The sequence below is a fragment of the Eschrichtius robustus genome, chromosome 13 (genome assembly GCF_028021215.1).
Source record: "Eschrichtius robustus isolate mEscRob2 chromosome 13, mEscRob2.pri, whole genome shotgun sequence".
Lineage (NCBI taxonomy): Eukaryota > Metazoa > Chordata > Mammalia > Artiodactyla > Eschrichtiidae > Eschrichtius > Eschrichtius robustus.
Window position 1 is genome coordinate 92,351,627 of NC_090836.1, and position 21,292 is coordinate 92,372,918.

Here is a 21,292-nt window from a genome sequence, read left to right on the forward strand (position 1 = left end):
CAATGCTTATTTGCACAAGCTTCGGGGAGAGCCCTGCTGCTGGCCTTTTGCATGACTTGGGGGAAAGCTGACAACACAGCTGCTAGCATGGCCAGAAGAGCATCTGAATCACTGCTGCCCAGCAAAAGGCAGATCGTTTTCCAGGGCAACTGTGGCCCAGATTTACAGCACTTAATTTCCAGTCTCTAGGCTGGGTGATCCATGATGCTTGCTGGGCAGAGGGAGGGAGTCAGTGAGCAGGGACTCGGTGCCAGACCAGCCGACATGGAAGTATAACAACAACCATGATAATGGTAGCGCTGGTGGTGCTGGTGGTGGCTACCATTTACTGAGCCTCTGTGGGGAGCCAGGGACTGTGGGGAGCCAGGGACTGACTCCATTGCAGGCCATTGCACACGGATGGCCTGCAAGCGGTCCCCAAGCCTCACAACAACCCTGCCCAGGAAGTGCAATCACCCCATTTTACAGAAAAAGAAATGATAAGTACTTTACTCAACCTGTAAGTAATCATTACAGTTCTGTCAGGTACTGTTCTAAGCACGTGACCCTATTAACTCATGCCATATCCTTCCTCCAGCCTTATGAGGTAGGTGTGCTGTTCTTACCTGTACTGTACAGATGTGGACACTGAGGCCCAGAGTTACACTGCTGACAAGGGGCAGAGCTGTGATTCAAACCCAGGCAACCTGGCTCCGGTGGGCACGGCGGTAACCACTGGACAGCACTGCCCCTCCATGGTATCAGGATGCAAACCCAGGTCTGTCTGGGGCCTATGGATTTTCCATCACATCACGGTGCCTTGGGCCTCCATGAGCCTGGCATCTGTCTTCTTGGGTACCTTAAACTTAGCTCAGTTACACAAATCTGCTTGGGGTTCACCATCCTGTATGCCCTGCCCCCCACACAACCGCTTCACATTTCCATTCCCTCTGCCTGGCACGACCTTCCTTTGCTTTCCTACATTCTTCAGCTGGTTACTTCTGACTCAGCTTAACCTCTTCTACTCTGGGGAGGCTTCCCTGACTATTCTCACCAACCAGTTAGGACCAAGAGAGCGGCTCTGTGTCCCTGCGGAGGCCTGCACATGCCCGTCACTGCAAGTTTGGAGAAGTGACCAGGTCTGGCTGCAGACTCACTGAGTTGGAGATGGTGGCAGGCAGAGCTGGGCACCCGGAGTCTAGGAGAGATGCCAGCATTGCCAAGGCCTGGGAACCAGCCGTGGCATTCCTGTCTGCTGGGTCAGAAAACACAGGGAGCCAAATAAGTAACCTTCCCCTAGAGACAAAGGAGATCTTTAGGAGGCTTGCTCAGGTCTGCAACGTACCTGAGGATGCAAAGGAAGGGCTGAAATGAGGGGAAACACCAGTCACTTGGAACACCTGAATGAAGGTATTCACAGGTCAGGAGACAGAGAAACACAGAGATGGAAAGACAGAGAGACAGAGAAACACACACACAAAAACAGAGAGACAAAAAGACACAGAAACAGAGAGACAGGGAGACACAGAGAGGGCACAGGCTGTAAGCAGTGCAGCACTCAATTTCATCACCTTCAGTTCCTACAGCCTCTGCCTAAGCTTCCACGGAGCAGATGGCCAGCCTGGCGGTGCTTCTGGTGGCCAGGTGCCACCCTAATGAGGAATTTAGCAAGTTCACTCTGGAGAGCAAAGGCGTGCTATTAGGCATCTTAAATTTATGAGGTCCAAAACAGAACTCCTGTTTTCCTGCCATCTCCCCCACCCATACTGCCCCTTTTCCATCCTCCCCATCTCAGCAGATACCCCATCCAGTGCTTGAAGCTAGAAATGTGAAGAGATGCCAGGATTCCTCCCTCTGGAGCCTCCCACACCCAGGCCATCACCCGCTCTCATCTCCAACACAGCCTCTGAATCCACCTACTTCTTACAACTCCACGGTCACCCCTAGCGTCCGAGCCGCTGTCATCCCTCACCTGGACCAAGCCGGAAGATCTCCTCTGACCTCCCTGCCTCCCCACCTGCTCCCCTGCTCTGATTCCCGCCCTTCAGTGCGGGTGGCATTCAATCTTCTTCTGCAGGCCAACATCGTCTGGGCCCCCTCCCCCTCACTCACTGCCTACAGCCAAACTGGCCTCTTTTCTGTCTCCCGAACAAGCCAGCCTCCTTCCCCAGCACTGCCCTTGCCCTCAGGCCTTTGCACGTGCTGTTCCCCCTGCTCAGAATGTTCTTCCCTGGCTCATCCCCTTGCTGCCTCCTTGTCATCCAGGTCTCAAGTCCAATGCCACTTCCCCAGAGCTCTTCTCCGACCACTCCATTTAATGTTCACCCTAGACCCCCAATCCCACCAACTGTATCTTCTTCCATCCTCCTGAGGCATTTTCTTTATAGCAGGAATGGTTTCACTTCCCGTCGTACCTGACCCCCTCAGTCCTCTATTTCCCGCACCTCACACAGAACCCAGATGCAGGATTGGCACCCTGGGCGCTCGGTAATCATCTGTTGAAGGACTCCAGGACCCCAGGGGGGTGTGGGCTATACCTTGGCAGAAACACAGTTACCTGGAGGGGCTGGACCTGGGGAGGTGGAGGGACACCTGTGAAATCACACAGAACCGTGCAGTGTGGCACCCCCATTCCCATGACTTTGTTGCCTGATGGGGAAACTAGGTACAGACAAGGAAGTGACTTGTCTATGGTCACTTAGCAAAGTAGAGGCCAGGCCAAGCCCAGAACACAGGTCACCCGAGTCTGCAGCCAGTGTTTTTTTTTCTGATTCCACAATTATCACAATTAAAATATAAGATTCTCAGGATATCAGTGCCTACTTGCTAGCCACTCACTTCCCCCTCTCTGGGGAGTACTTTTCTCCTAAATAAAAAAATACTAATAACCACCATGTGGCTGACTGCTTGCTCACGCACTGAGCTAATTTAATTAAGAGCATCATTTCATTAATCCTCAACCCTATGAAGCAAATACAACTACTAGCCCCATTTTACAGATGAGGAAACTGAGGCTCAGGGGCTTCAGCAACTGGCAGGACATCATGTACTGGGCAAGGGGCAAATTTAAATCTTGGCTCTAGATCAGTCTAGTCTATCTCCAGGTGTAGCCCTTCAACCACTGTGATACCCTGGTTTGCTGGCCCCCCTCCTCCCAACAACCCGGGCACCAACATCAATGGGGTGCTCCTTGATAGCCTGGCACCTGCTAGGCAGCACTCTGCGGCAGACTCTGCAGAGACCTTCACCTTGGAGAGTACTGGCTCAGAAAGTTCTGGGAACAGCGGGCTCAGCTGCAGTTATGGGGACACAGTTCCCTCTTGCAGGCTAGAGAAGCTGGCAGGCGGCCTCATGCTCACATAAAGAAGCAGGTGTGGGCAAGGCTAGCATGCAGATTTTTGCTAAAATAGGTAGTAGCTACTGCCACTGGCTCCCTGTGTGACCCTAACAGTAATGATGATGATGATGATGGTAATGGTAATAATAACAATAATAGTAGCAAATAATAGCAGTAATATTAATAGTAATACAATAACTGTAATAGTAATGATAGCAACAATATTATAAATATATAATATTTATATAGTGCTTCCTATGTGCCAGGTACTGTTTTAAGCCCTGTTTATATATTCAATCAATTAGTCCTAATAGGAATCCTTCGTTATTATCCGCTTTCCATGCAGAGGACCAGAAAGGTACAGTAACTAGCCCAGTTGTCACTGTGGTTCAGTGTGGAGTCAGGATTGGGCCCAGATGACTTGGCTCCTCATCCCACACTATCAGCATCCATCAGCATCCCCCTAGGCAAGTCATTCCATCACCCCTCCACCCAGGGGCTTCTCCCATTGGTAAAAGGAGGAGCTCAGATCTGAAGAACTCAGATGCACATCTTTGATTCTCACTTTAAACAGAAAGAACCAGACACAGAAAAGTGGTTTCTTTCTCTACCTTCCTTTATCCTGATTTCTAATAATACTTGTCAGTCTATATTGATAATAGCAACATGGACAGACTTCCTGCTACATGTCAGACACTCAACTAAGCACTTTACCTGTACCCTCACTCTCTCCTATACTCCTAATAATCCTATGAGGAAGGTTCTAGTATCCTTATTTTAGTGCTGAAGCACCCAAGGCTCAGAAAGGTTCAGTAACTTGCCCAAGGTCACACAGCAGGGAAGGTTTGGAACTCTAATCAGGTTCCCCTGACCTCACAGTCTAGGCCTTTAACCACGGGTTTTGTCTGTTTCTCCTCCTCTCTCCTCCCTCTTTAGGAACAACTGAGCTGGGGAAGTAGCTGGCCTTAGCCAAGCAGCAGTAATGCCCCCTTAGGCCAGGCGCTATGATACCTCATGGTTGATGACATGTGACAGGTGGAGGGAAGCACCCACGGGAAGCAGAGCTTTCCTATCCCGGCATCAGATTTCCACCCAAACATCCCCAGGCAGCCACTGCCGACTCCTTCCAGAGTGCAGCCCCCTGGTCCTCTCCAGCTGTCACTTGCAGGCAAGGGGAGGTTTCTGCACAGTCTGCATGGAGATGGCGGCGGGGGGCCTCCAGCTCCTGCAGAAAACAGCCGTTTCTGCTGCGCTTGCTGGTCAAACTGCCGAAGATAAGCTGGACTTGCCTTCACGCCCACCAATGCTCTCTTTCACCTCCACTTACTTTTTTATTTATTTTTAAAAACTTTTTTATTTTTTTAAATAATAAATTTATTTATTTATTTATTTATTTATGTTGGCTGCATTGGGTCTTCGTTGCTGCATGAGGGCTTTCTCTAGTTGCAGCGAGCGGGGGCTACTCTTCATTGCAGTGTGCAACGAAGGGGCTTCTCACTGCGGTGGCTTCTCTTGTTGCGGAGCACGGGCTCTAGGCACACGGGCTCAGTAGTTGTGGCTCGCGGGCTCTAGAGCACAGGCTCAGTAGTTGTGGCGCACGGGCTTAGCTGCTCCGCAGCATGTGGGATCTTCCCGGACCAGGGCTCGAACCCGTGTCCCCTGTATTGGCAGGTGGATTCTCAACCACTGCGCCACCTGGGAAGCCCTCCACTTACTTTTTTAAATCACAGAAAGGTTTTCTCATATCCTTTCCCAGGGGGTTTGGACCTGCCTGGGGACAGAATCCTTCTCAGGAAAGGCGGAGGCCTTCAAGGGCTTCAGAACGTAGCATGACATCAGCCCCACGGTTCCCCTGCCCCGAGTGCTGCAGCATCTTCTTTTTTGGAGAAGGGGGATTAGGGGTGGAGGGAGGAATCGAGTGATCCCGTAGCCCCCGAGAACTGACCCCACGCAGGAGTCATCCCATTTTACAGAAGAGTCGAGTTAGGAATCTCGACTAGGAGTCAGGCTAGAACTCAGCCTTTCTCCCCTCCCTGGATCGTACTGCGAATAGCCAAGATGGTGAAGGACCCCTGAGCTGCTGGAGGAAACCCGGGGCTACTCTGGGACTTCTCCTGCCTCTCGGCCCTGGGGCCCCAGGACTCCGTTTTGTAGAGCCCGCAGCAGAAGAGCTCTGGTAAGGCAATCCTGCTCCAAGACTCCCGTTTCACCTCCCAGGGCCCCCTTCCCATAAAGCCTTGGCGATGCCCCACCAGAATCATTCCCGCCATCGTCAATATGAACCATGTAATGAGCATTTTCAGGGCGCCAGGCTCCACGCTGAGCAGTGAGGGTCTCTGTCCAGCCTCATGGCAGTCCTGGGAGATGGGTGTCACCAACCCCATTACATGGACAAACAAATCCATGTTCAAGGAGGTGAGATGACATGTCTAAATTCACCCAGCCAGTATGGGATGGAGCCAGGATTCAAATTTAGGTCTGTCTGGCCCCAAGGCCCATGCTCAATGCTGCTATAACCACGTCTCCAGGCAGGTGTTTCAGCCTCCACATTTGTATATTAATGATAATGTTCCCTTGCCTCCTTTAGCCCTTTAATCAAATACCCTTTTAAAAATTTGCTCCCAACACTCCTTTTCCCCTTCCCTGCTTTAGTTTTCTCTGCAATTACCTATCACCATCCAACATATTACATCTTACTTTTGTAGTGTATTGTTTCTCTGCTGCCCCCCAACTTGAATGTGGTCCCCATGAGGTCAAAGATTTGGGTTTTTTTTTTCACTGTTACATCTCCAGCACCCACCAGAAAGGGCTGGCACATGGTAGGCGTTCAAAAGATATTTGTGAGTCAAAGAAACTGAGTGAATCCACCTCTTGTATTGTCAATGGTTTCTTCAATGTCCCTATGTTATAAACGTTTTGAGGACAGGGCTTGTATCGGATTCACCTCCACACAGTCCCATAATAGAGCAAAGGGGTTTGGTCTGGGTGTGGGAATGAATGAAAGGGATGCTTTGCCACTCTCTTCGTCTCCCTCAACTTCCAGTTCAGACATGCACAATCTCCTTCATGGACCACTGTAAAACCCTCCTTCCTGTCTCCCTGTATCCAATTAGGTCTCCTCCAAATCCATTTCCACAGCATACAGTGTCAGAGACTTTTTTTTAAACAGAAATCTGACCATGTCACTGCCCTGCTTAAACACCACAGTTGCTCCCTGATGTATATCCAAGCTCTTCCATGCAGCTCTGAGACCCTTCCTGCCCGGCCAGCTGAAGCTCCAGCTTCCTCTCCCACCATGGTACCCTTTCACATTATCTCCACTAACTCCTATCTGCTTTCCTCCCACGTGGTCTTATGCCTTTGCCTATGCTTTTTCCACCTCCTGGAATACCATCCTCTTTTATTCTCCTCTAAGCGCCCCCCTCCCCCCAATCCCATGGGGTTAGTGAATTCCATTCATCTTTCAAAATTCAGCTCAGATATTCCTTGCTCAAGAAACTTCAAAACTCTCCCAGGGGGCTTCCCTGGTGGCGCAGTGGTTGAGAATCTGCCTGCCAATGCAGGGGACACGGGTTCGAGCCCTGGTCTGGGAAGATCCCACATGCCGCGGAGCAACTAGGCCCGTGAGCCACAACTACTGAGCCTGCGCGTCTGGAGCCTGTGCTCCGCAACAAGAGAGGCCGCGATAGTGAGAGGCCCGCGCACCGCGATGAAGAGTGGCCCCCGCTCGCCGCAACTGGAGAAAGCCCTCGCACAGAAACGAAGACCCAACAAAGCCAAAAATAAATAAATAAATAAATTTATTAAAAAAAAAAACAAAACAAAACTCTCCCAGATGATGTAGTTCTCCTTCTGTGTTGTCTGTCAGTCTAGCCTGACTCCTAGTCGAAATTCCTAACGAGACTCTTCTGTAAAATGGGATGACTCCTGCCTGGGGTTGGTTAGGCAGCAAATTCAACCACCCAACTACTATGGACTGAATGTTTGTGTCCCCCCCAAATTCACATATTGAAGCCCTAATCTCCAATGTGATGGTACTAGGAGATGAGGTCTTTAGGAGGTGATTAGGTCATGGGGGTGGAGCCCTCATGATGGGATTGTGCCCTTATTAGAAGAGACACAAGAGAGAGCTTACGTCCTCTCTCCCTGCTTTCCACCCAGTGAGGACATAGCAAGAACATGGCCATCTGCAAAGCAGGAAGCAGCCTCTGACGGAACCCAGCCACACTGATGGTGGATTTCCCAGGTTCTAGAACTGCGAGGAATGATGTCTGTTGTTTAAGCATTAGGTCTATGGTAGTTTGTTATAGCAACCAGAACTCCTAAGACAACAACACAGTTGAAATAAGGGAAGAAAAGGCCCTAGACCCACCAGTTTACAGCACCTTTTTCTATACTTTACAAAAGGAGAAAAGCTCTTCAGTCAGATTATACTGATTCTTCCTTAGGAAACAATGCATGTATATTGGGTAATTTGCCTTCCCTGACTTCAGCCAAACACACACAGCAAATCAGAATTTTGCTGGAGGAAAGTACACTGGCTACTTGAAGCGGAAAGACAGATTTAAAAGAACTCTATACATAATAATCTAAGGTCATCTAGTATAATGGTGAACAGTTTCACATATAACAACAACTTTTAGGGTCATCATGTATTATAACATTTTATGTTGCTCTTTCAAACCTCAAAAAAGATATACCATACTGGTTTTTATTAACCAGACAAGAAAGAATAAAAATAGTAAGTTTTAACCTAAAGGCTAAAATCGGAAAAGAAAAATCTTCATAACATAAAACTTTATCACTGAAATAGTCCCTACATGGAATAACCCTAAGAATAAAACAATGATGACACAGTAACTATCGTATGTGTGTTATTGCTGCTACTACTATTGAATACTTCTCCTCATACTCCGAAGATGCCCTGGAGGGTTTATGCAGCATAATAGTTAAAAGCATGGGTTCTGAAGTCAAAATGACCTGGGTTAATATCCCAGTTCTTCTATTTCCCAGACCTTGGGCCTGTCATTCATCTTTCTGTGTCTCATTTTGCTCATCCTAAAACAAGGATAATAATTCTATCTCATCCACAGGCTTGTTGTGAGAATGAAATGGGTTAATCCATGTGAAGTGCTTTGAACGAGGCTTGGCACATACCGAGTGTGCGATGAATTAGTAGTTAAGCCACAGGAAGATGTGGCTCTGGCATCCTTGGAAAGCAGGCAGGATGATGTATGTGCAGGAAGGAGATGCAGAGTCTGTGAGCTTTGAGGAAGGCCCAGGGGAGGACTGGGTAAAGGGCCTCCTGCCACAAACCTCTGCATACTCCACCCCAGCCAGCTCGTTCACTGTAGCCATAGCTTTCCTCAAAGGCGCTGCATCACAGGAGACTTTGAAAGCACAGCAGGCCCTCTGCACACCCTGCTCTTGGACTGCTTGGTACCTTTCACTGTGGCAGGCCCCTTGTTAGTAAAGAGGGAGCTGATGAGTTGTCGCAATCCCTTTAGACTCATTGAGCACAGGAAGTCACATGACTCCCACCCATCACTAAACAGACATGTACTGTTTGGTCAACCATCATCATCATCATCACCAACCTACATTTCCTCTTGACTCCAGCCATTCTCTATCTCTTCCAAGCTTCTGCTTTTGCTTTTCCCTCTGCCTGGTTGCCCTTTCTCCAGCTTTCTCCAAGTCAGAATTCCTGCTAAACACTGACACCTCCCCTCAAACATCACTTTTCTTCTGTGAAGTCACCCCAGCTAGCTCCCCCAAGAGTTTCTCATAGTGTGGTCGGCCAATCACTGACACAGAATGATTTGTGGTGCTTGCTGACCACAGACCTCCTACTTCTGGGGTGGGAACCCAGTCAGCTGCATTGTTACCAACCTCCCAAGCTGACTCTAATACACACTAAAGTTTAGAGAGGCTTCCCAGAGAGCTGGCCTTGCACAACTTACACTTAGCCATTTCTCTGTCACCTGGGCTCCCCCAGGACCTTTCACATGAACTCTGAGAGCACACCTGGTCATATTCCAGGTGAACTGCTTACAGTACATCTCCCCTCACCAGACTGTGAGCTACTTGAGGGCAGAGAACATGCCTGAATTATATTTAAATTCTTGGCACCTCCAGCAGTGTTGCCATCCTTGAATCCTCTTTTCCCTCACATTCCATCCATCACCAAGTTCAGATGGTTCTACTTTCAAAAGATTTTTTTTTTTTTACCACTTTTTCACCTCTTCTACCCCAATGACCTTAGTCCAAACTACCATCATCTCTGCCCACGGACTACTGCAATGGTCCACTTGCTGATCCTTCCAGTTTGACCCTGGTCCCCTACAACTTTCTTTCCACAAAGCATTCAGAGTGATTCCTTAAAAACAAATCAAACATTTACAAATCACATATTCAAGAAAGCACTGATATCCAGAAAATACAAAGAATACTCAAAACTCTAGAGTAAGAAACACAAAAGTAACTTAAAAAATGGGTAATAGACCTGAACGGACACTTCACCAAAGAGGATATAAGGAAGGCAAAAACACACATGAAAAGATATTCAACATCATTTGCCATTAGGGAAATGCAAATTAAAACCATGGTGAGATACCACTAAATGGCTAAAGTAAAAAATACTGAAAATGCCAAGTGCTGACAAGAACACAGAGCAACTAGAACTTTTATACACTGCTGAAGGGAATGCAAAATGCTACAACCGTGCTGGAAAATAGTTTGGCAGTTTCTTATGAAATTGAATGTAAATTTACCATATGTCCCAGCAATCCAACTCCTAGGTATTTATTTACCCTAGAGAAGCAAAAACATATGTTCACACAAAAACCTGGACACAAATGTTTATAACAGCTCTATTCATAATTGCCAGAAGCTGGAGAGAACCCAAGTGTCCTTCAAGGGGTGAATGGATAGATAAACTGTGATATGTCTATTCAATGGAACACTAGCCAGCAATAAGAATGAACAAACTCTTGACACGCCCAACAACATGAATGAATCTTGAAGACATTATGCTGAGGGAAAGAAGCCAGCCTTCAGAAGGTTACATACCGTATGATTCCACTTACATGACATTCTCAAAAGGACAAAATGGTAGTGAAGGAAAGTACAGCTGTAGTTGCCATATGTTAGAAGTGGGGTGTTTGTGGTTACAAAAGGATAGCAGGAAGGAGGTTTTTGAGGAAAGAACTGGTCTGTGTCTTCACTGAGGTGTTGGTAGTTCCATGAATCTATACATCTGTCAAAAGTCACAGAACTCTATGCCAAAGCAAAGTCAATTTTATCATATGGCAATTAGAAAAATAAAATGAGTTGGAAGAATAAGTCAAACCATGTAACCGCCTTGTTCGAAACCTCCAACTTAGAATAGAATCCAAACTTCTCTCCACAGCCCATGAGTCCCCACCAGATCTGGTTTCAGGTACCTCTCAGGTCACATCTTCTCAAACTCTCCCTTCTTGTGCCTCTCTACCTACCCCGAGGCTCACTCACTATTTCCTCTGCCTGGAATTCTTTTCCACAGATATTTCCAAAAACCCATTTCTAAACCTCCTTCATGCCTCTGCTCAAATATCAACTTCTCAGAGAGACCTTCTTTAACTGACTTTTCTATAATGGCATTTCCCCTGCCCTTATACTGTTTCATTTCAATTCATGGCACTCATCACTAACTGACATCTCACTGGGTGTGCTTTATGGTTATTTTCTGTTTCCCCACCAGAATCTAAGATCCACGAGGGTAGGAATCTTGTCTGTACCGCTCATCCTCAGCATCTAGGACATTGCCTATCACAAGAGCTCCATAGATATTTGTTAAATGATTAATGAATAAACCCAAGATATGAATATTCAATGATGGAATTCCCAATGCTTTGAACTTGGAGACGTACTTTGGCTTCTTTGTAGCATCCCTCAAATCACCTGCCCACTTGGCCTCTGAGAAAAGCAGCCCCAGCCCAGAATATTTAGTTAGCTATTGGTGCTTTAAAAATGATTTAAGCTCAACATCGCCCTTCTAAGTGCAGCCTTCTGGGTGCTTGGTTAGGCAACTGGCATGAGGATGAGCTAGGACAGGGCAAGGCTGTAAGCACACTCATTCTTAGAGTAATGCCACATGGGGTTGCCTACGGGCTTGTGAAAAGCCATCTAGAAGTGGGCATCTACTAATGTGGGCAAAGGAGTTGGAGGTGAGATAGAAGAAAGAAAAAATATACCACCTCTCCTCAACACCCTTCCAAGGAGAAGCAATAAATCAGCACTTAGAGGACGCCTACTCTACATGTTCCAGGCACTCTCTAAAGGTTCTTATTGAATCCTCCATCCATCCTGCACAGTGGGGTCTATGGATCCCATTTTCATAAGTGAAAAAACCCAAACGCGGAGAGGTTAAGTAACATGCCCAGTGTCACACATCTATAGGCAATGGCCAGTGCTTTGAACTCAGGTCTGTGTAGCGTCCAACTCATTCTCTTCCCACTTTGAATTTTAGAAGCAATAGTCAGAGGCATGATGGTGAGCACTGTCCAGAAAGCCAAACAGACATGCCAACCTCAAGCAGGAAATGCCAGCCTGGACACAGCTGACCAGGTTCTTCACTAAAACTTTTCAAAGACCAGCATCGGCAAGTCTGCTAAAGCAAGCGGCTGAGTACCTTCCAGTAAAAGTGTACTCAGCGTCTGCTCTGTAACTCAGATCAGGGTACCCACATATATTATCTCATTTAATTTTCATTATCATTTAAAAAGAGTTACATGTATGAAGTATTATAGGCTGTTTATCCAAAACAATGGCATAAACCCTGGAAGCAAACATGAACACCTTGAGAATTCTCTATTCCCCGACTTTATGCCAGTTAGAAATTTAGCAGTTACCTTCAAGACAGAGCAGTATGAAACCCCACAACTGCATATAAATTTCATTTTGTGACTTCTTTTAGTCTTGGTCAGTGTTTTACATACTAGTTGGCATAGGAATTATTGTTCAGAGTTGCATACACAAAAACCACGTATAATGCAATTTTGGGGGCAGTGAAAATATTTTCAAAGTTATTTTGGTTATGAATGATTTCCACCCCACACTATGGCTTTGGAATCTAAATATGAGTAAGACGCAGCTCTACTCTACCTCTGGCCTCCTCTCATTCACTCCTGCTTCATAGGTAATCAAGAAATCTTAGATCCAGAAAGGAAATTAGAGACTACCAAATGCTACTCTTTGCCAGGGCAGCAATGCCTGAAGGTCACCACCCACTTCTGATGACAGTGGTCCTACCCACTGGACCACGGCTACCAACAGCACACTCTTCCTGCATTTACCTGCTGCCTGCTCCCCTCCACATCCACCCATGGCTGCTAGCTTTGCTCTCCAGCCCTGCAGAACAATTATAACCCCTCTTTCCTATGATAATCGTTAGGATATTTGAGGCCTGGTATTAGGATGATTCTTTCTTAACGTTATAGTGATCAAGAAAAGAGTCACGTATCTGCACTGCCCTTTTTAATAATAACTTGATGGTTTTTATTTCTGGGTGTACATCTCTGAACATCCAAGATACTGACACCCACCTCCCCACAAGGTGGCTCCACTGACTAGGTCCTACCTTTTGGGAGCTGTGCCCTGGAAACACGCAGCCTAGTTGGGAAGAGAAAGAACAGAGATCTCATGTCATGTGGCAAGTGTTCTTACAGTGGTATAAATTAGGTGCCAGCCACATGCGGAGACAAAGGGTCAGGGTTGCAGCCCCTCCACTGGGAAAGATTGCTGACCTGTGAACTAGACGCTCCTGAAACACAGCTTGCATCCTGAGTCTCTCCAGGGAAACTGACCAGGTCTCCCGCTTTGCTTGCGGGATGCTTTGCATCCGTGTCTCAGACACCTGCCTCAACATCAAGCGCACAGTAGGTGCTCAATGAATCTTACTCCAACCCTCTGGCACTTCAAAAGGGCCTGGAGGTAAGAATAACTAAGTTGAAATGATCCCAAAGTTCTCAAATGAAGGTTTAAACAAACTCTTTACTAATAATACCAATTCAAACACCTAAGGCAAGGAGTCATCCCTGCCATCTGTTGACTCACTGAGTGATAAAGAACAGATAACCTAACTTCTCTAGACCTTCATTTTCCCAGATATAAATTGAGAGGCCTGGTCCAAAGGATTGTAAAGTCCCTTTCAGATCCAGGGACCGTCTGCTGTCCCAGACAGTAAACTGGATAATCCACAATAATCTGGCTGAATTAGTCGAACTGAAAATCAGTGTGTGATTTCTAGTAGAATGAAGAGCATGCAAAGAAGCAAAGGTAGATAAGGATTCCAGCTCCAGCCCTCCCGTTATTCTGCCATGTACCGCCATCCCAGTATAGTGACCAACACAAATACCCGTGTCAACATTTACTGAATGATGATCTTGGGTAGGTCACTGAACTCCTTCAACCTTGATTTTCACATCTTTAGATTGTTCATCCCACCTCCTCCCAGGTCTACTGGGAGGGTTACATGAGTTAAAATGTGTGTTAAGCCCCCAGCACCCAGAGGACACATGCTACGTGTCCCTTTATGCAAACATCCTTTACCCACACCCAATGCACTTCATCAACAGACTCAGATTCTGAGGCTTTTCATGATCCAGAGCACAGACAGCCAGAGAGGAAGGGCTCTAAAAGTCAGCTAGTCCAACTCCCTCCTACCTCTGTGATTGACAACGAGGGAACTGAGGCTCCGAGAGGCACAGTGACCTGCCCAAGAACCTACATGTCAGGCAAAGCCTGACCCAGAACACAGGGTGGCAGACGCCAGGGGTCATACAAGACACGGAGAAACCTCTGCAGGCTCTGCTCTCCCTAAAGAAACTGGGGACACTCCATGTATAACCAAATTCTGAAAAATAAAAACAATGGAACTTTTCATTTACCAATTTTGGGGAGGGCTGCAAGAGAGACGTAGCATCATAGTTTATCCACGAAATGCAGGGTTTCTCTGAATTCCCTGTGAAATGAAGGGCAGAGTTTCTTGCTAGCAGCCCTTCCCAGTTACTCTGCTCCCGTTTCCCCTCCCCATTTTGACTTTTTTCAGTTTGTACACCTTGAGGCAGACATGCTGCATTAGGATCCTCTCCGGGCAAGGTGAGAAGTCTCAGGTCAGGGCAGTGACGCATGCCCCCTTAAACACAAACAGGAAAATCCTCACAACTGCACTGTCATAGTACAAAAAGAATCCCCTCCCTCCCACCACCCCTAAGAGATCCAGCATGGGACAATTAGGAACATGCCCAAATTCACAAAGGCACACCCATAACTCAAGGGTCAGGGATCCAAAGGTCCCCCTAAAAAACACAACCAAAAATCCCTGAGACAATTTAGGTATTTCTGGAGAAACCTCAGCCCAGAGTCCACCAAGGGCCACTCAGTTGAGTGGGAGCACTGAAGAGGAAGCCCAGACAAGATTCAGAAGGGCCCGGGTGACAGCTGGCTCAGGGAGACAGTGCTAACCTGACGCCACCCCCTCCTGCCCCAGACCCCCAGAGAAAAGCATTTCTCTCCCAGAAGCATTTGGCAGAAAGCTACTTCGAGAGCACGCTTGTGGATAGTGCCTGGCCAGCACACTCCCCACCAGTGTCTCCCTAATCCAAGCCCCACATTGTGTTCTTGAGTAAATAGACACACAGAGGGAGACCATCCTGGCCCAGCTCACACCGCACGTGCGGGCAGCTTTGCATGGAGCCTGTGCCTGTTTCCTCCCACTGCCCCAAGGCTCCTCTCCTCCAGGTCCACTCTTCCTTCCAAAACCCGGGGCTTACCTCCCGGTTCCGAGGATCCCGCCAGGTTGAACAATGCTCAGAAGCAGGTGGTCATTTAGCAATTCATCCAGTGGGACCTCTTCGGGTCAGAGCAGCTGGAGCTATGCCCATCCCCAGTGGCAAGGAGAGACTGCGGCGTGGAACTTTGAAAGGGCCCTCTCTTCCCTAAACAATCCTGATCATCCCCCCCCTCCTCCTCCCCCTCCGTAGTACTATGGAGACACGTGCTCTGCTTGGGAAGAGGTAAGGAGGAAGGTGCAGCTATTTACTGGAAGAAAGGCAGCAGCCAGCTGAGCCATGCTACACACTCACACCTAGCAGAAGAGAAATGGGGAAAAAATAGCTCTGTGTGCTGCCACAGAATTATTAACCCTTGGGCTCCAGCTCTACTCCTTACACAGCTGAAGCAAGAGAAACAATACACTTAACCAATAGAGTGCCAGCCAAAGGCATTACATCATCGGTCAGCACCGTCATTGGCTAATAATTCCTAGAAGGCATTATCTGCTTCTAGGTGCTTAACCCTTTCGTGTACATCATAGCAAAGACTCAAGCATTTGGTCTAAGCCAGTGGTTCCTGGATCTTGCTTTTACCAGGATCATCTGGGGTGCTTTCTAAACATACAGATTGCTATGTTCCACCCCAAACCATCTGAATCAGATTCTTCAGAGGATGCATGGATTTCTGTATTTTAAACAGTGTTCAGGGTGTGGAGACCACTGGTCTATTCAGAAAGGCTTCCTCTCCAAAAGATAAATGAGACGACGTTTTTCTGAGCATTTATTATGTGCCCAATACATTACTACATCATCTCATTTACTTCCTGCACTAAGCAGTGGATGTGACTGGCTCAATTTCACAGATATAGAAAGTAAAGTTCAGAGACTAAGTCATTTGCTCAGAGATGGAGCCCGGCTTTGAAAGCCAGGCTGTTTGCACCATACCTTGCTACTCCTTTGAAGCTTCCACTTGAAATCAAACCAAGCTATTTGTCTACTTATTGCCTCCAGGGCTATAGAAAAGATAGACATTCTGGATGAGCTGGAAAATGCCAGTAACATGTGAAGAACTGGGGAGTGAAAAGAATAGGGAATTCCCATAGCAGGTGTTCAGGGATCATGAACCTTCCAGAGAATCATTCTCTTTCTCAGGCTCACTTCTTTTGCTTCTGCTACAAATCTCTGCTTAACTGTCACTTTCTCTAGGAAGCCTCCTCCCATCCCCAAATCTGGGAGAGACACCCCTGCTCCAGGCTCCTATGGTGCCCTGTATCAGTGGACTGCAGCTGCTTGTTTACTAGGTAAATTCCACAAGATTAGAGCCATTTCTACCTTCACCAACATATGCCCAGCACAGTGCCTCCCACATGTGAGTACTCAATCATGACTGTGGAAGGAAAGAAAGAAAGGAGGGAGGGAGGGAGGGAGGATGGAAGGAGAGAGGGAGGAGGGAGGAAGGGAGGGAAGGTCTTTGCTGAAGTTCTAAATAGCATCACGCTGAGGTGGGAAAGGCAAAGGACTGGAAGCCAGGGGAATGATGTGAACAAACTGTCTGACTTTGGGCAAGTCCATTCTTAGGGGGCCTCGGTTTCCTCACCTGAAAATGAGAACACCTCACAGGCACCTTCCTCATAGGCAGTTATGAGGATCAAATTAAAGAATGATCCAGCCTCAGATGTGCTCCTCTACACTCTCTCTCCCTAGATTTCACCTATTTTACTGGCTGACATCTAAGTGCTGACAACTCCCTTATTTATTTCTCCAGTCCAGATGTCCCCCCAGGCTCTGTGTGGATGTCTTCCAGGCCATCTCCAAGAGAGTGTGTGGATTTTCTCCCCTAACCACAGCCTGTTCCGCATCTCCACTCTCTGGTGCTCCCATCCACCAACCTCTTTTTTTTTTTTTTTTTTGTAATTGGGGTGAAATTCATATAAAGTAAAATTAACCTTTTGAAAGTATACAACTCAGTAGCATTTAGTACATTCACAATATTCTGCAACCACCACCTCTGTCTAGTACCAAAACATTTTCATCACCCTAAAAGGAAACCACTTACCCTTTAAGCAGTCATGCCCCACTTAGCCTTCTTCCCCCTCCACAAAAGCCCCTGGCAAACACCAACCTGCTTTCTGTCTCTGTGGGTTTGCCTATTCTGAATACTTCATAGAAATAGAATCATGTAATATGTGACCTTTTGTGTCTGGCTTTTTTCACTTAGCATGTTTTCAAGGGTCATTCACATGGTAGCATGTTATCAGTACATCATTCCTTTTTATGGCTGAGTAATATTCCATTGTAAGTATTTACCACATTTTGTTTATCCATTACCCTGTTGATGGACATGTGACATCCACCCAATCTTGAACCATAAACCTGGGGGGTCATCCTTGATCCTTCCCTTTCCCATATTCCTGACACCTAACATATCAGCAAGTCCTGTCCATTTAACACCCCAAATACAGCTCCAATTCTTCTACTTTTCCAACACTATTGCCACCCTGCAGCCAGGACACCAACACCTCTCTCACCAAACTCCCAATTTGTGACAAGATCCCATTCTTCTCCCTACTCCGTTTTTCACCTGGTAGCTGCATAAACCACATCATCCATTCACTTCAGCAATATTTACTGAGCACTTTTCTTCACGGAGCTTGCCTGCCAGAGGCATGACAGACAACAAACAATTATATACTGTATTTATAACACCAGGTCATTACTAGGCTTAAAATCCTTCACTGACTTTTCTTTGCACTTGGAGTAAAATCCAAGCTCAGCATGGCCTTCCAAGGCCCCATCTATTTCTCCAAATTCATCTCAGGTTGCTCCCCAATCATGCTGTGCTCCATTCCTCCACCTCATGGTCCTTGAACAAGCTGTTCTCTCTGCCTCTTGACCTTGGCATTGCTGGATCTTCCTCATCCCTTAGATCTCAGTGTAAATATCTCTTACTGGTGATACCACTCTTCTAAGCAGATCTACCCTTCATTCACTTCACTCATTCAATAAATACATGCTAAACACTGTGCTAGGATAAAGTGATGTATGATCTCCTGGAGCCTTTAGTCTAGTGGGGATGACCAATGACAGGGAAGTAAATAAAATGTATGAGCAAGTGTGATGAAGGGGGAGTAAAAGAGAGGGAACTGCTTTTCACAGGATGGTCCAAAAGGCCTTTCTGAGGTGGCTATATTGAAACTGAAGGGTGAGAAAGAGTCAATTGGGAAGACAGCCTATTACTCTCCATCACACCCTGGCTATGCAATGGTCCATCTTTCAATGTTTGCTTTGGAGGAATCAAAGCATTTAATGTCAGTCTCTCTCTCCCCTAACAGACGGAACTGTATTCCCAGCGCCTAGGACAGTGCCGACCATTTAGGAGACACTCAATGTGCATTGATGACTTAATTATTAATTACTTAATCAATCCACCAATGAAATCACTTCATAGACTGTAACAAGTCATTATCATTTTTGCTGTTGTTGTTATTGTTATTATTTTGTGGCAAAAGGACACCTACTCTGTTGGGTTTTAGAAAACACTGGGGCAACTGTAAAATGAGAATAAAAGTACCTAAGTTGGAGTATTACTGGGTAGCTAGGAGAGAATGCGTATGCATAACAGACACTCAATAGTAGTCATTGTAGCCATTATCATGAAAGGTTCTTTCCTCACAGAAGCTGATCTACTCAATTCAAACTCCAAAATCCATTTTCAGGCACAGGCAAGAAGTTTAAAGGTGAGAAAAGGAACACTTCTTAAATGCCTGCTCTGCACTGCGCACCTTCTGTCAGTCATCTCAGCCACTGCCCAAGCCCACCCTGTAAGGTGGCTGCCGGGGTACAGTTCTCAGTCCCCCCCAGACCGAGGCACCTCTTACTCCCTTATGCCGACTGCTGGGAGTGTTGGCTATGCATGGCTCCCAGCTGAGTTCTGTTTCAGGAACTGTCCTGCTGAAGGGACAGCCAAAGTTATTCCCCCTTCCCTGGGGGCAGCCTGCCCCCACTGGCTGGTCAACATGGGGTTTCAAAGGCCTGGCCCCATGCCTCAGAAGATCAACTGAGGCCTCTCTTGCTCTGCATCACAGACCAACTTCTCCCTCTGACCCATCCTGCTTCCCTCACCACCCCCTCCCTTGGAGAGTGAGACCATTCCCCAAGAATCCTCCTACACACAATTCTCAGAGCCTCCGAGTCTTTTTCCAGGGAACCCAACCGATGACAGGTGGGGATGATGACTTCCTCTTAAATCAGAAAACTGAGGTTCAGAAAGGTTGACCATGTCCCCAAGACACATGGCTAAAGTGACTTTCGGGTCTGACTCCCCGGCAAGACCTTGCTCCTCACGACAGCCTCTAACAGCTGAGGCTGTGTCTCTGTGAAGCAGAAGGAGGAGCCCAGGGAGAGGGGAAAACCACATCAGAAACGGCAGGCAGAGGTACCCTTCACAATCCTCCAGGGGGCATCCCGGATGACAAGGTCCAGGTCAAAGCCTCCAGAAACAATATAAAAATGACCTGCAGGTTGCAGAGGCTAGCAATCACATGGGCAACATCTCCCTGCCTGAATGATCCCCTGAATGATCCATGCCTGGAAGCCAGGGAGCAGGGCTCCTTGGCAGATGGGGCTGCCTTTAGGGATTAGAGTATTTGCAGCCCCATCCAAAATATTGACTACAACTTACCAGCTTTCTACTGCTCCAATCTCCATCCATTTTCCACAGAGCTGCCAGAATTCTTCCACTGCCCTTCTTGACCCCAGGACAATATTCTATATAGTCTAAGGCTGCATTTTAAGGTCTGTGAATGTTTTAGCTCCTGCCATGTTAACAGCTCATTTCCTACCCACCTTTTGTGGTCCTATTTGATTCGTTGATACAGGATTATCTGATGTTCTAAGTCAGGATACTGGCCTTTTTCAGTTTCTTTACCTTTGCACAGGAAAATCTATCTGGAATTCCTGCTATCTCATCACACAAACACACACACACACCAGCCCACACAGCTTTCAGCCTGTCAAACCCTCCGACTCCTCCAGTCCCCACTCAATAGTCACCTCCTCTTGGACGCCTTCCTGGCTTGCTCATGGTCCTCCCCTCCCCTCCCCTCCCGTAACATCCCCTGGACTACAGCGCACTGTAATTGTTCCTCGTATTGTCCTTCTTAGCCCCAGGAGCTCCTCCAAGGCACTTCTTCCTGACGCTAGGGCTTAGCACAGTGTCTGGCACGCAATAGGAACCCAATAAATGCTGAATAAATAAACACACGGGGCGCTGCATAAAGTGCTAGTCTCTCCGCTCTTAGCTTGGCCAGAAAACCGCTCTGAGATTTTTTCCCTGAGTTCCAGGAGACCTGGAAATAGGAAATGGCATGACAAATCTGACTCCTAGCCCCGGGGCAACAGGTCAGGAGGCGTCTGAAGACCTAGGCAGAGCAAAGTCCGGCCCCTGCGGTCTCCAGCTACCCGCAAGCTCTTCCCTGGGCCCCAGCGCTGGGTGGAGATTCTCTTGGAAGCCACTATCCTGAGACTCTCTGGCTCCCGGGCCCCTCAGGCATCCCCGCACGAGGACCTGTCTATCCCAGGGTCGGCCCCGGGACCGGGCAGCAGCAGCCCGGGGAGGCAGCGTGGCGCGGCGGCTCCTCGCCTCCCTGCCGGGCCCCTCCGCGCGCCGGCATCCCGCGGCACACAGCCGGAGCGCCCGGGGACGCAGCCTGGCGCCAGGACGCCACCAGCAGCCCCAGCGGGCAGTGGCGGGGACTCCCTGCTGCCAGAAACCCCACAAAGTCTACTTCGCTGCGGGCTCTGCTTACCGTGCGAGCCGCCAGGAACCAAGAGCTGGGTGGGTGCCTATGCCGCGGCGTCCGCCTGCTGATCCGCTCGGGTCCCGGAGCTCAACCTCCGCACCCCACTGCGCGCTGGCGTCTCCTCTCGGCCGCGCGGCCTCCCCGCGCCGCAGCGCCCCATTGGCTCGGGCAGCCAGGCCCCGCCCACAGGAGGCTCCGCCCCTGCCGCCCCTCCTGCCTTCTCCCACCCAGCTCCTCGTCTCTTCAAGGCGGAAAAGTGCTTCTAGACTCAGCTCTCACACGGCTCGGGCAGCCGAGAAAGGTAATAATTCCCCATCCCAAGAGCGTCTAGACGCCCCTCGGGGAGTGTGAAGAGTGCAGAATCC

General features: G+C 48.0%; 1 protein-coding gene across 1 annotated transcript in view; it reads right to left on the reverse strand.

Moving 5' to 3' along the window:
• Positions 1 to 21,045, reverse strand: part of SYN3 (synapsin III) — a 445,749-nt gene extending 424,704 nt beyond the window's left edge. Inside the window, exon 1 of the mRNA XM_068560009.1 lies at positions 20,934 to 21,045. The gene's annotated coding sequence lies outside the window, so the exon portion shown is untranslated. The remainder of the gene's footprint in view (positions 1 to 20,933) is intronic.
• Positions 21,046 to 21,292: the final 247 nt, after the last annotated feature.